Consider the following 14,895-nt stretch of genomic DNA (forward strand, 5'->3'; position numbering starts at 1 on the left):
TACATTTGGTGTTTGTTTAGATTATTTTATAGTGCTATATAAATATTCAAGATCTTACAAAGAAAAAAAAAAGAATAAGACAAAAAGGCCCACTTTTGCCACTTGTATTTAACATAGGGTTGGACGTTCTAGCCAGAGAAACTGGGTAAGAAAAATAAAGAAAATAAAGCTATCCAAATTGAAAAGGAAAAAGCAAAATATCTTAGTTTACCAATCATACAATCTTTAATCTAGATTAAAGATTTGTAAATCCATGGCTAATTCATTTCAATGTATGACAAAAACCACTGCAATGATGTAAAGTAATTAGCCTCCAACTAATAAAAATAAATGGAAAAAAAATAAAAATAAAAAAAATTTTAAAAAAAGATTGTATCTTAAAACAAATAATAATTGTATTAAATGTTTATAAGTAGTTTATATTTGTATTCAATAGTTTATATGTAGAAGACACTAAAGATTTTTTAAAAACCTGTTAGAAACAATAGACTAATTCAGTGAAGTTGCATACTACAAAGTCAACATGCAATAAGTATTTGCATTTCTACATGAGAACAATGAATAACCCAAAAAGGAAATTAAGTGAACAATTACACTTTCATGAGCATCTCAAAGGATAACCCAATAAACTTAAGCAAAGTGTTAAAAGACTTGTACATTGAAAGCTATAAACCACTGCTGAAAGAAATCAAAGAAAACCCAAAGAAATGGAAAGACATTCTCTGTTCAGGGATTAGAAGGCTTTGTATTGCTAAGATGACAATACTACCCAAAGCTATCTACAGAGTCAAGGCAATCTCTATAAATATCCCAACAGTTTCTTACAGTAGAATCCAGTAGGTCCTTGTTGATTATTTCATATATAGTAGTTTGTATATGTTAAGCCCAAATTTCTAAATTACAGATATAGAAAAATCTACCCTAAAATTTACAAGAATTTTTAAGGGACCCTGAATATCCAAACAACATGGAAAAAAAGCATGATTGGCAGTCTCATCTTTGAAAGTGACACTGTGAGTCACTCAGTCATGTCCAACTTTTTTTGACCCCATGGACTGTAGCCCACCAGACTCCTCTATGCATGGAATAATGCCTATCAATAAATAAGTGGATAAATAAAATATGGTTATATATACATATATATATATATATATATATATATATATATATATATATAATGGAATGCTATTTAACCTGAAACAAGAAGGAAATTTTGATACACACCATAACATAGATAATACATTTAATGACATTATACTAAGTGAAATAAACAAGCTACAAAAAAGCAAATATTGTATAATTCCACACATATGAAGTTTCTAAAATAGTCACATTCTTTTTAATTGAATTTTATTTTATACTGGAGCATAGTTGATTTAAATATTGTGTTAGTTTCAGGTGTATATCAAAGTGATTTAGTTATACATATACATATATCAATTCTTTGGCGTTCAGCTTTCTTCACTCTCACATCCATACATGACCACTGGGAAAACCATAGCCTTGACCAGACGGACTTTGTTGGCAAAGTAATGTCTCTGCTTTTTAATATGCTATCTAGGTTGGTCATAACTTTCCTTCCAAGGAGTAAGCATCTTTTAATTTCATGGCTGCAATCACCATCTGCAGTGATTTTGGAGCCCAAAAAAATAAAGTCTGACACTGTTTCCCCTGTTTCCCCATCTATTTCCCATGAAGTGATGGGACCAGATGCCATGATCTTAGTTTTCTGAATGTCGAGCTTTAAGCCAACTTTTTCACTCTCCTCTTTCACTTTCATCAAGAGGCTTTTTAGTTCCTCTTCACTTTCTGCCATAACGGTGGTGTCATTTGCATATCTGAGGTTATTGATATTTCTCCCGGCAATCTTGATTCCAGCTTGTGTTTCTTCCAGCCCAGCATTTCTCATGATGTACTCTGCATCTGAGTTAAATAAGCAGGGTGACAATATACAGCCTTGTATATTTTCCTATTTGGAACCAGTCTGTTGTTCCATGTCCAGTTCTAACTGTTGCTTCCTGGCCTGCATACAGGTTTCTCAAGAGGCAGGTCAGGTGGTCTGGTATGCCCATCTCTTTCAGAATTTTCCAGTTTATTGTGATCCACACAGTCAAAGGCTTTTGAACTGTGGTGTTGGTGAAGACTCTTGAGAGTCCCTTGGACTGCAAGGAGATCCAACCAGTCCATCCTGAATGAGATCAGTCTTTGGTGTTCACTGGAAGGACTGATGCTGAAGCTGAAACTCCAATACTTTGGCCACCTCATGCGAAGAGTTGACTCATTGGAAGAGACCCTGATGCTGGGAGGGATTGGGGGCAGGAGGAGAAGGGGACGACAGAGGATGAGATGGCTGGATGGCATCACCGACTCGATGGACATGGGTTTGAGTAAACTCCGGGAGTTGGTGATGGACAGGGAGGCCTGGCATGCTGTGATTCATGGGGTCGAAAAGAGTCAGACACGACTGAGTAACTGAACTGAAATGAACTGAACTGATGCACATATCTCTATTCTTTTGCAGATTCTTTTCCTGTAGAGGTTATTACAGAATACTGAGTAGAGTTTCCTATGCTATATGGCGGTGGTGGTAGTGGTGGTTCAGTCGCTCAGTCGTGTCTGACTCTTGCAGCCCCATGGCTCCTGTAGCCCACCAGGCTCCTCTGTCCTGGGATTCTCCAGGCCAGAATACTGGAGTGGGTGCCATTTCCTTCTCCAGCTATGTGGTAGGCTTTGTTGATTCTTTTATATATAGTAGTTTTTGCCTGAAGAATCCTAGGGACGGCGGAGCCTGGTGGGCTGCCATCTATGGGGTTGCACAGAGTCAGACACGACTGAAGTGACTTAGCAGCAGCAGCAGCATTATGTTAATCCCAAACTCCTAATTTTTCCATACCAACCTCCATGTTTCCTCTTTGGTAATCGTAGGTTTGTTTTTTGAGGTCTGTGAGTATGTTTCTATTATACAAATACGCTATTTTATATCAGCTTTTTAAGATTGCATATATTAGTGACATCATATGATATTTTTCTTTCTCTGTCTGACTTAACTTCACTACAGACAGTGGGCGGTATGGTTGCTCCCAGGGTCTTGCAGAGGGGAGGACTGGGAAGTCAGAGTTTGGTGGGTACCAGTTTCAGTGTGGGACAATGAAAACGAGTTCTAGTGATGGATAGCGGTAAAGGTTGTTGAATAATATTGATTGTGCTTAAGGCCACTGAACTGTGTGCTTAGAAATGGTTAAAACAGTTTTATGTTCTGTATATTTTATAACAATTTTAACAAAATAAGTTGTTGGTGCTGCTGAGTATTTTATGTTGCATCACATCAAGAAGCACACAATGACAAGCTGACCTGTTATGCATGGTGGAGACAAACCATTGCTCCATCGTGAGGGGATATTTTCCCCTTTACAAGTGGGACTTAACCTGAGTGGCAGTGTTTTCAGCGAGTCACTTTTCACTTAATGATTTTGGCATTCATCAATGATCCTTGACTGACTCGAGCTAGTCCGTGGCAGTGTTTTTCTCCCTGTCATTTCATCTATAATCATTAGCTTATTCTCTTTCATAATGAGATATTGTTTCCCCATCAATTAGGGCCATTTGGTGACATTTTATAGTCAGAAAAACAAAAAAGTATAAATGCCTAACTAATTCTTTCTTATTAATTTACTTTTAAAGTAAGAATTTAGTATAACTGTCATTTCCAATGAAAGCCTTTTTCACATGTGTGTAATTTCAACTTCAAATGTCAACCCGCAGTGTTTTATATATACATATATACATATGTAGACACAAACACACACTCCCCTGGAGGTTCAGCTGGTGAAGAGTCCGCCTGCAGTGCAGGAGACCTGGGTTTGGTCCCCGAGTTGGGAAGATCCCCTGGAGAAAGAAATGGCAACCCACTCCAGCATTCTTGCCTGGAGAATTCCATGGATCAGCCTGGTGGGCTACAGTCCATGGGGTCACAAAGAGTCAGACACGACTAAACGACTAACTTTCACTTTTTCACACACACATGGGCTTCCCTGATGGCTCAAGTGGTATAGAATCCACCTGCGATATGGGCGATTCTGGGTTTGATCCCTGGTTTGGGAAGATCCCCTGGAGAAGGGCATGGCAACCCACTCCAGTATTCTCAGCTGGAGAATCCCTGTGGACAGAGGAGCCTGGAGAGCTGCAGTCGTTGGGTCGCAGAGTCGGACACGACTGAGCGACTAGGTGCACACACATGTATTTCAGAAATTGTATATTCACAACATGCTACAATGAAACACATTTATTATTATTATTTTGCTCACATTGTTTCAAGTTTGAACAGTAGAATCTCTTTCAACTAGGTCCTGGGTCCTTTTGACAGAATTCCATTAGTCTTTGAATGCCTTTTTGTTTTCTGGTATGAAAAGATGTGCCAATACCTTTTCCTTGCCCTAGCAGATCTGGAGACAGTCATTTTCAGGAAAGAACATTGTCTCCTTTAGTGGAGAATGGTATTGAGAAAACAAACTTTGGATACAAGTGGTGCTCAATATTACTTGGATATTACTGATCATCAGCCCTTTCATGAATGCCTTAAGTTTTCAAAAAAATCTTGCATCTATCTATACAATTTTCATTTCAAGTATGACATAAGAAAAGAGTTACTTAATTTCTTGAATGTTAGATCTGTGTCTCTTTCCCCATACACTGAAGTCATGATACATAAAAAATAATATGGAAATGACTATTTGTAGCATAATACAATATTCACAAGAAAGTTTCAAAATAAAATAAATATTATTACTGAAATAAAATTACTGAATAAGCTTTAAGATTTCCTTGTACTTCTTTTTAAAATAAGTTGATCAATTTCTTTTAAATTGTGGTAAGAACATTTAACATGAACTCTATCCTCTTGGCGAGTTTTTCAGCGTGTAATGTAGCACTGTTAATTATAGACACAATGTTACAATGATTCTGCTGTGACACCGCTTAGTAACCTCACACAGACTCACTTTAGCCATGAAGTATTCCAAGTCTTCTCCGGAAATCTCCAGCCTTTCCCCTGTTACTTAGAGTGCCGGTCATTGAACACATACTTATGAACCGTAGGACATCATTCCTCTGTGACTCAGGGCAGCCCTTGCTTTCCAACAGCCTGTTCTGCCGGGTAACCCATGGAAAGAAGGGCTCGTGGGTATCGCCTGCCATCCCCTGTTGCTTCTGTTCTTAGGAATCTGGCATTGGAATCCACATGATTGATTTCTACCTTAAAACATCTCACCGTTGTGAATCCTAAAGATTTTCTGAGCTCCAGGTTATCAAACTCTTCTGTTCTTCTGCAGCTAATGGACACAGCAATTCTCATGAATCCTCACTGAGCCCAATCTGCCTAGTTCTGGGAAGAGAAGAAATCTTTAAAGTGATTGGATCTTACTGGTTCAGTAACACTTGAGCACATAGGCACGGATCTCAACCAAACAATGATTCAAACATTGCTTAACTTGCTGAAATAGCGTTTCAAATTTGAAAAAGGAACCGCATTTGGATTATTCCAAATGACTTCTATGATTCAATATCATGGAATCCTTGACTTGTTAAACTCTGTATTTTAGGATACATGAATTATGTTCTTTTAAATATTTATTTCACTTTAAACTTTAAGTGAAGAATATCTTAAAGCAAATTCTTCTTTTTTCTTTTTTTCTCGGAAAAGGTGGTATGTATTGATATTTTAAACTAAGAATTTGTTGTTCTGCCATGAGTGGAGGCTCCTAACTCTTCTTATCAAGTTGTAATCTCAATTATATGTGTAACTTAAAAACATTGAACTTCCAAAAACAGAGAGTAGAATGGTGAGCCCCGACAACTTGAGGTGTTGGAGAAATGGGGAAATATGGGTCAAAGGGTACAAACTTTCAGTTAAAAGATGAAAATATCCAGGGATCTAGGGTACAGTGTGGTGACCATAGCTAACAATAGTGCTTTGTCTACCAATACAATAACAATACTACTTCACAGACTGTTGCTATGAGAGTAGAACTTTAATGTTCTCACTGTAACATAATGGAAACAATAAGAAAATGGAAATTACACGAACTAACCTTGTTAACTAACCTTATTGCTGTAAACATTTGACAATTGATACATGTATCAAATCATCACCTTGTACAGATTAAATTCACACAATGTCATTATGTCAATTATACCTCAATAAAGCTAGAAAAAAGAATTCAGGAAACTTCAGGAAGATGTAAACACAATAACTAATTTGGTCAATATTAAGGGACACTGCATGATAAATGCTTATAACTCAATTAAAGACAGTGTGATCTCCAAGTTCTGAGTATTATTTCTTTAATAAAAAAGCAATCATTCAGTTCAGTCCTGGAACTCAACCCACTATCAAGAAAATAGAAGAATTCACTCTGGGTAGGGTAGGAAAATTCCCCTGGAGAAGAGAATGGCAACCCACTCCAGTATTCTTGCCTGTAGAATTCCATGGACAGAGGAGCCTGGTGTGATACAGTCCATGGGGTCACAAAGAGTTAGACACGACTGAGTGATTAACACTTTGGACTTCTCAGGAGGTGCTAGTGGTAAAGAACCTGTCTGCCAGTGCAAGAGACAAAAGAGACCCAGGTTCGAACCCTGGGTCAGGAAGACCCCCTGGAGGAGGGCATGGCAGCCCACTCCAGTATTGCCTGGAGAATCCCATGGACAGATGAGCCTGTGGGCCACAGTCCAGGGGATCGCAAAGAGTCAGACATGACGGAAGCAACTTAGCACACATTCACAGGAGCTGCCCATGTTCTGAAGAACAGAAAATCTGTATACACTGGATGTGTTGATTCTGTCTGCTTGGTTACTCTACAAATCTGATCAAAATCCAAATGAATTCTGAGTCTGGACAAGAAGCATGCCACAACAAAGATGAAAGATCCTGCAACTAAGACCTGGTGCAGCCAAATAAATTTTTTTTTTATTTTATTTTAAATGCCAGGTGACAGGAAAACTCAGAACTGGCTTCTAGTTTGGCATCTGTTCTGGATTATGATTTCTTCCAGATTGGGCAGTATTCTGGATAAACCCCAAGTCCCATTTTATGCAAGAATCTAAGCTCCTACCTTGGTCTTCCAGGTCCTTTGTTTCACAGCTGAGTCAGGAGACCAATGTGGAGGATTAAATCCATTCAAAGCTTGTGCAGAGACTATTTTCATTTTCCCCTGCTGCATTTTTCAAAAGAGCATAAGACCTATTAAGAGAGATTTATATTCTGTCAAGCTTTATTTGAGAGAATGATATTCAACATTCCAAACCATTTTTGCTAACATATCTGAAGAGAAAGAATTTTTCCCTTTTAACATAGTGAACTCATTCTTTGGTTTAAAATCTTATGATGAGGTCACAGACATCTGATGAAATCTTAGACCAAATTAAGCAAAGGAAAGAACCATTTCTTAAACAGGATTATCGATAGTGTTGTGATTGAATATGTATTATTTTACTATTTCAAACTTTACTGCATGCATCTTCTGTACCACATAAATTTTCTTCCCACTCACCCAATCTTGAATTACAACATGGGACAAAAAACACATCTCCTGGAAGCCAGGAGGCTGAAGTTCCATCTAAAGATTGTTGCTGTTGTTATTTAGTCTCTAAGCTGTGTCTGACTCTTTTGTGACCCCAGGGCTGTAGCCCGCCAGTGTCCTCTGTCCATGGGATTTTCCAGGCAAGAATACTAGAGCAGGTTGCCATCTCCTTCTCCAGGGGATCTTCCTGACCCAGGGATCAAACCTGCGTCTCCTGCATTGGCAGGAAGTTTCTTTACCACTGAGCCACCTGGGAAACCCCCCAGCTAAAGATATTTCTCCTAATTATAAAAGCATCTTCTTCCCATCTTCAGCCCCTGACCTCTCACGTGCCTAGAGAATCTAGCAGAGCTTCCGAGGAAACAATATGACCATGGCCCATGCTTTCCTTCAAGTTAGAAGGACAACCAGGAAACTGTTGGCAGCTGGGGAACTCCTAACTCCTCCCTGCTGGGGAAGCAGCTTCATCTGGGCAGAAGTCTCTGGAGAGTGACAAAGTGCTAACCGCCCTATCTCTTTTCTTCAAGACATTTTATTCATCAGTAAGTGCTTTTGGATGAAGAGATTCCTTTCTTGGTTCTTCTTGTTAAATGTAACATCTCTCATAAGAATTAATTACAGTGACTCAATACTAGGCAAGTGACTAATGAATAACTTTGGCCACCTGCCACAAAGAACTGACTCACTGGAAAAGACCCCATGCTGGAAAAGACTGAAGGCAGGAGGAGAAGGGGACGACAGAGGATGAGATGGTTGGCTGGCATCACCGACCCAGTGGACGTGAGTTTGAACAAGCTCCAGGAGTTTGTGATGGACAGGGTGGCCTGGAGTGCTGCAGTCCACGGGGTCGCAAAGTTGGACGCGACTGAGCTGAACTGAGCTAATGAATTATAAAACTATTTTCTGGGAAATTATAGAATGGAGAAAAAGGGAAAATTAGAGTGACGGACTCTGATTGGAGGAATCTGCTTCACCATGTCAGAAGTGCCTTGGCTCAGGCGACCGACTCACCTTGCTGATAGTATCAGCAAGCAGAGATGAGGCAGTCAGAGGAGGGAGAGATGGAAACTTTCCAAAGACAAATCGGGCAGTTGCTTCGCCCTCCATGGGGTTGTGCACAGTAGTCATGGGATGTAAATATAGAGTGGGGTGCAGGATGGCTTTTTCTTACCACCCCAAAATCAGGGTGAGAAGACATCAGCCTAGGGGAGGAAAGGGCCCTTTAACTTAGTTTTCCTCTGGGGTTAGAGGAAATTGCCATTTTTGTTTAAAAAATCCCATGGATAATTTTCTCCTATTTCACCACGGTGGGCATTTTCAGTGGCTTGAATTGAAAAGCCATGAACAGTGATGAGAGGAACATCACATTTCAGAAAATCGTGGTAAGAGATGAAAGAAACACGGGGACTGGCCACTCAGGTGGACAAAAGGGTGTGTGTCAGTGATACGATGACGCCGGGGGACCCTGGAGCTGCCTCTCCTGCATCTCTGCTCTTCTCTAGCACTGGCCTGGCTGCACTTTGCCTCATTTTTTTTTTAAATTGTTTTTTATTGGAGCGTAGTTGTTTTACAGTGTTCTGTGAGATTCTACTGTACAGCAAAGTGAGTCAGCTCTGCATACACATGCATTCCCTCCCTCTTGGATTTCCTTCCCATTCAAGTCACAACAGTGCATGAAGTAGAGTTCCCTGTACTAGAAAGTGTGTTCTCATTAGTTACCCACTTTATACATAGTATCAATACTGTATATGTGTCAATCCCAATCTCTCAATTCATCACAGCTTATTTATCCCCCCTGGTGTCCACACACAAGTTTCCTATGTCTGCGTCAATATTTCTGCTTTGCAAACACGATTGTCTATGCCATTTTCCTAGATTCCATGTATAAGTGTTAACATGTGATATCTGTTTTTCTCTTTCTGACTTACTTCTCTCTGCATGACACTCACTTCCTTTTGTGCCTACTGCATCCGTGACCTGGACAAGTAGCATGGTTTTCTGTAGTTAGAAGGTGCAGGTCTGTCCAAGCCTTGACTGTGATGCATTCCTCACGTGTAACCTTAAGGGAATGTCTTTACCTCTTTGAGAGATGATACCACATGACTACCACTCATTGCTGGAGACATTAGGATCCTATCACCTGAATAGTGTTTTCTCATTGACAAAGCCTCTTCAAAGGGTATTTCTTTCCTTTCTGCCCTTGTTCCCCCAAACTGAGGTATAATGAAACGTTCTCTGAATTTATCTTTCACAAAAGCTCTGTTACATTAAAATCTATGAGTCCGGTAAATACAAGCAATGGAACTAAAATGGTATATTTTACTCCACTGGTGCTTTATATTTTTTCTGTGATTGATGGATTGATTGATGCATTTTTGCTTTCAAATAAACAAAACTTTTCCTATTGCACACCCCTGGCTTTATTGTGCTTTGCCTTGAAGATTTAATAAAATTGTGCCTTTCAGCATTTGTTTTGGAGCTTCCATCCTGATATTGCACTGGTGTGGGTGATGCAAAGAAAGCAAAACAAAGCCTGTTAACCTTGTTCAAAATTGTTACAATATCAGTTTCTTCTTAGAATAGATACACTGCTCTGCTTGATCAGTTGTCCAAGAAAACTTTCCCCTACCCTGCAGCTTTCAGCAGTGAGAAGTTAGGAGATTTAGGCTCAGGGAATGAAACCACATTGACATCAACCACAGTAGCCTGAAGCTGATGAGAATTTGCCTCTCAAATATTCAGAGCAATGGGCTGGATGTGAAGGAAAAAAAAAAACAACCAGATATTTTCTCAGGGAATGGGACAAATTACCCCTTGGATCTAAAATAACACCCATTCATGTGAACCAGAATTATAAAGCAGAACTTCCCAACCAGCCCTAGGGCGATGGTGAGCGAAACTTTCAGTGTTAATTTCCAATAATTCTCAGCATGTACGTATCTTAGAATTCTTGAAGTACACTTAATGCATTTGAATTTGCATTTTCCTCCTAAGCAAATTATCACTATTTACCAATATGTATGGCATTGTGAAATAAGAATTAGGTCAGCCTCTTTCACACTTTGGGATCTAACATGGTAGTAATGCTTGTTAGACATTGCTAATTCCGTCCCCCCCAATATCTGGTCTCCTCTTCTTTAAATGGGGACCTCTGACTTTTATTGAGCACATTACAGCCAAGAATAAAGGACTCTCTTCCCAACCTTCTTTACCAGCTAGCCATGGCAAAGGGATGAATCTTTACCAGGAAGATGAATGTGGGAATGTGTCGAACTGTGGAAAGGCTGCTTGAAAAGCAGTCTCAGCTGAGAGAGGACCCCTCTGTGCTCTTCGGTCATTTCTCCTCCTCACTTGTCACAGTCATGCTCATTGCAAGGTGACCCTGGGGGAAAAAAACACAGTCTGAAGATGGTAAGATAAAAAGTCAGGAGCCCCAAGTCCTCCCCACGTATCAAGCTCTTCCACAGCCCTAAGCTTCTTTCTCAGGACCTTCTCTACTCAAGTCAGACATTTCTCTCTTATGGAAGCCACTGGTTGCTTTGTCTGCTCTAGGAAGGTAAATCTTAAACTTTAAATATAAAGTATGTCAATAACAATGCTGTGGAGGGTCATGTTGGAGCCTGAAATAAGAGGAAATTCAGTAAAACTGATCTTGTCTTTATTTAAAAGTTCTACCTTTTGTTTACATGGATTTCTTGGCCTATACTTTGATTTGTTTAAATACTACATTGGGATTGCTGCTTCTTGGAAGATAAATTAGACAATTTTCCCTATTCCTCCTAAGTACAACTAAGACTTTTGCATTATATATATATATGCATATATATATATATATATATATATATATGTAAACCATGGCCTTTGGATTATACTGATGTGTTCATGCAAGTTCATCAACTGTAAAAAATGCACCACTGGTGGGGGATACGGATGAGGAGGGAAGCCATACGTGTGTCAGGACAAGGAAATTATGGGAAATCTCTGTACTTTGTTTAATTTTTCTGTGAACTGAAAACTGCCCTAAAAAAATAGTCAACTTTAAAAGAATTTAATAGAACTGAAAGGAGAAATAGCAAAAGACCAAATCATACGTGGAAAAGTCAAGACCCTTGTCTTAATAATTTATAAAATGATTGGACAGAAAATTAGCATGAATACAGAAAAATTCAGTATGATCAATGATCAGGATATAATCCATTTTCATAGGAAAGAAACCACACTGGGGCCATACATCCAACCTCAAATTTAAAGAAAATTTAATTCAGATTGACTTAATTGTTGACTCAATTGACTGTGTTGACTGACTACAAATGAATTATATATTACCCCTTAGTAATATTTATTAAAATCAATATATTTAGTTTTCCTCACTCTTCAAAGTCTTTACAAAGACAAAAAAAAAAAATGTCAAGGACATATCTTTTAGGACCAATGCAAAAATTAACCAATTAGCAAATATTACTTAAGAAAAATGTTGCATTAATTGTATTGTGTGCACGACATGCTAGGCAATGTATACATGTTAAACATTAAAAATTTTTTAAATAAATCATCACAGAGGAAAATTTCCACTTAAGGTAGTACGTTCCTAGTTAGTACATTCACTATCGTGTGTCATAATAACTGACTCTAAACAGCTGATGCAGATAGAAGATGTGAACTTTGAATGATCTCAGTATTCTAGACCCTTACCAGACCTTACTGGGTTTCTCTGGTGGCACAGATGGCAAAGAATCTGTGTGCAATGCAGGGGACCTGGGTTTGATCTCTGGGTTGGAAAGATCCCCTGGAGAAGGGAACGGCTACCCATTCCAGTATTCTTGCCTGGTGAATTCCATGGACAGAGGAGCCTGGCAGGCTACAGTCTATGGGGTCACAAAGAGTTGGACACGACTGAGCAACTAACATTACTGGACCTAACTGAAGACATTGTCCAAAAAAGTGAACAATGAGGCTTATTTCAACTAATCATCCTGGATCCATGGACTCATTCTATCTATAAATCTAGTCTTCAGTTAACAATTAACTAGCAGAACCACCATTAACTCTGACTTTCCAACACTTAAAATCCCTTGATTTCTTTTTCTAACCAACGAATAAATGAATTTCTTCATTGCTGTATGTTCCCTTGTTGGCAAGTTAATAGACTCTGATTTGCAACTTAGAAAAAAGATAAATTTATTTTTCTTCCCTTCTTTGGTAACTGGATAAATCAAGACCTGCGTATTCTGAGCCCAAAGTTCTTGTATTTATCCTGTACTGCCTGAGTGCCCACCACTTCCATGGACTATGCATAATTCACACATTTAAGAAATCCAGCCCTGATCCCTTAAGAGGCCATTGATCTGTTGAAGTAAATAGAGATGAAAATAATAACATGAAAATATTTCAAGAAAGCAAAAAAAATGCAATTGCTTAAGAGTGGAAGATACCAAAAGCCCTGGGGTCTTAAAGGGAGAAGAAGCAGAGTGAAGAAAGACCCTGGGCAGGAACGTAGAAAATATGCAAGTAACACCAAGATCACTAATGCTCCTGTATCAGAAGCTGATCAAGCTGAACAGGAAGTTATAGGGTCAGGTGTGGCTGAAGTTAGCACTAGGAATTTGTATTTCATTCTCCAATCTGATACACCAGGGGAATGTGCCCTATTCATCTCAATAATAGAAGATGACACAACAGTGGTCCTTCAAAAAGGGATGAAATGGGAAGAAAGTGAAGTTTCTCAGCTATGTCCAACTCTTTGCGATCCCATGGGCTGTAGCCCACCAGGCTCTTGCATCCATGGGATTCTCCCGGCAAGAGTACTGGAATGAGTTGCCATTTCCTTCTCCAGGGGATCTTCCCGACCAAGGGATCAAACCCAGGTCTCCCGCATTGTAGGCAGAAGCTTTACCATCTGAGCCTATGAAGTCCTATGAAAGGGAGTCCTATGAAATGGGAGAGGAGGTTAAAAATTGACCACAGACTCACTGCTATAAGCCATGGGGATTTGCTGGATACCTTTGAACCAGGAATGACATATAATGACAGTGATGTTTTATGAGATTAGAAAGAAAAGGAGCAGAGGGCAAAAGGAAGAGGGATGAAAAAACTGATTGCACATTTTAATCAAATCCAAAATTTGTTCTGAGTTGCTTATATCAGTCAAAGAATTAGAGGATGGAATTAGAACTGCTAAAGCGATCTGAAAGAAGTCCTCTGATGGAACGTGACTTCTGTGATACAGACCTGGGTGAGTTATTCACAGCTCTGTCTGCAGAGCCTGGGTCAGTGCCTGGCACGCCATAAATATGCAGCAAATAGTTTTAAAATAAATGAAAGTTAAATGATTGAATTAAAACAACACTGGGGAACTTCTGGGTTGGGTTTGTAATATGAGAATTTGGCAAATCAAGAAAGTTTACATTATCCTATACTGGGTTTTCTTTGAGACTTGTGTCTGCAGATATTCGAGTGGGGACCTAAATTTGAGAAAATAAGAGTCTTTTAATTTTTAAGTTGAGTTTCTTACCCTGATTTTGAGGTTTTATTTCATTACAGAGAGTTTGGAAGTGTTTCAGCAACTAAAACTAATACTTTCAGCAAAAGCTAGGTTTTTGCATCATCAGATAGTTATTGTTTTTAAACTGAGAGAATTTGCTCAGAAATAAAAGTCATTTAATAGTTAGGATCTGACCCCGGATCAGACCAGCAAGATCTGGATAACTACTGACCTAAAACCTTTTCCTTTCATAGAAGGCTCACCTAAGTTCACTGTATTCCACCTTGCATGCAGAACCATCTGGGAACTCTTCAAAGACCTATGTCTGCAGCTGCCCTCGGATATCCAGGTATCATGTGGTCTGGAAGTGGGGGCTGAGACATTAGTATTTTTTGCAAGCTATTGGGTGATTCTGATATGCAGACATTACAGAGGACGGCTCCCCTGGTAACTTTCTCTCTCCCACCCACTGTACCCCATGCTTCATTCCCCTCTAAAGTCACCACGCCCGTTCACGTTTCTATACCATAACTCACACTGCCCCTGTCACTCTTACTTCATCTGATGAATACCTGTTTATTGTCTTTGTGACTCAGATTAGATCCATTTATGACTTCTACTCTGCTCTCATGGCCAGCTCTGGCATCATCCGTGCCTCTCTATCTGATGTTGCCACAGCTCTCAGCTGACTTATATACAGTTGTCCATTTAATATCCCCCGCACCCCGCACCGGGTTATGAACTCACTCAGGACAAGAAAGTAGTTCATTTCTGGAAGTATCCTGATCACTTGCCACTTGGCAAATAATTAATACATATGTATTTGATGGAACCAAA

The 14,895-nt window shown here is 39.3% G+C and overlaps 1 long non-coding RNA gene across 1 annotated transcript; it reads right to left on the minus strand.

The window, feature by feature from the left end:
- Positions 1 to 5,256: 5,256 nt before the first annotated feature.
- On the minus strand, positions 5,257 to 10,947 carry LOC139032565 (uncharacterized). Its single transcript, XR_011485093.1, has 3 exons — positions 10,822 to 10,947; positions 7,110 to 7,237; positions 5,257 to 5,380 (listed from the first exon to the last, which is right to left on the minus strand). It is a non-coding gene; the product is annotated as an uncharacterized lncRNA (long non-coding RNA).
- Between the last annotated feature and the right edge of the window lie 3,948 nt (positions 10,948 to 14,895).

Source organism: Odocoileus virginianus, chromosome 32, assembly GCF_023699985.2.
Source record: "Odocoileus virginianus isolate 20LAN1187 ecotype Illinois chromosome 32, Ovbor_1.2, whole genome shotgun sequence".
NCBI lineage: Eukaryota > Metazoa > Chordata > Mammalia > Artiodactyla > Cervidae > Odocoileus > Odocoileus virginianus.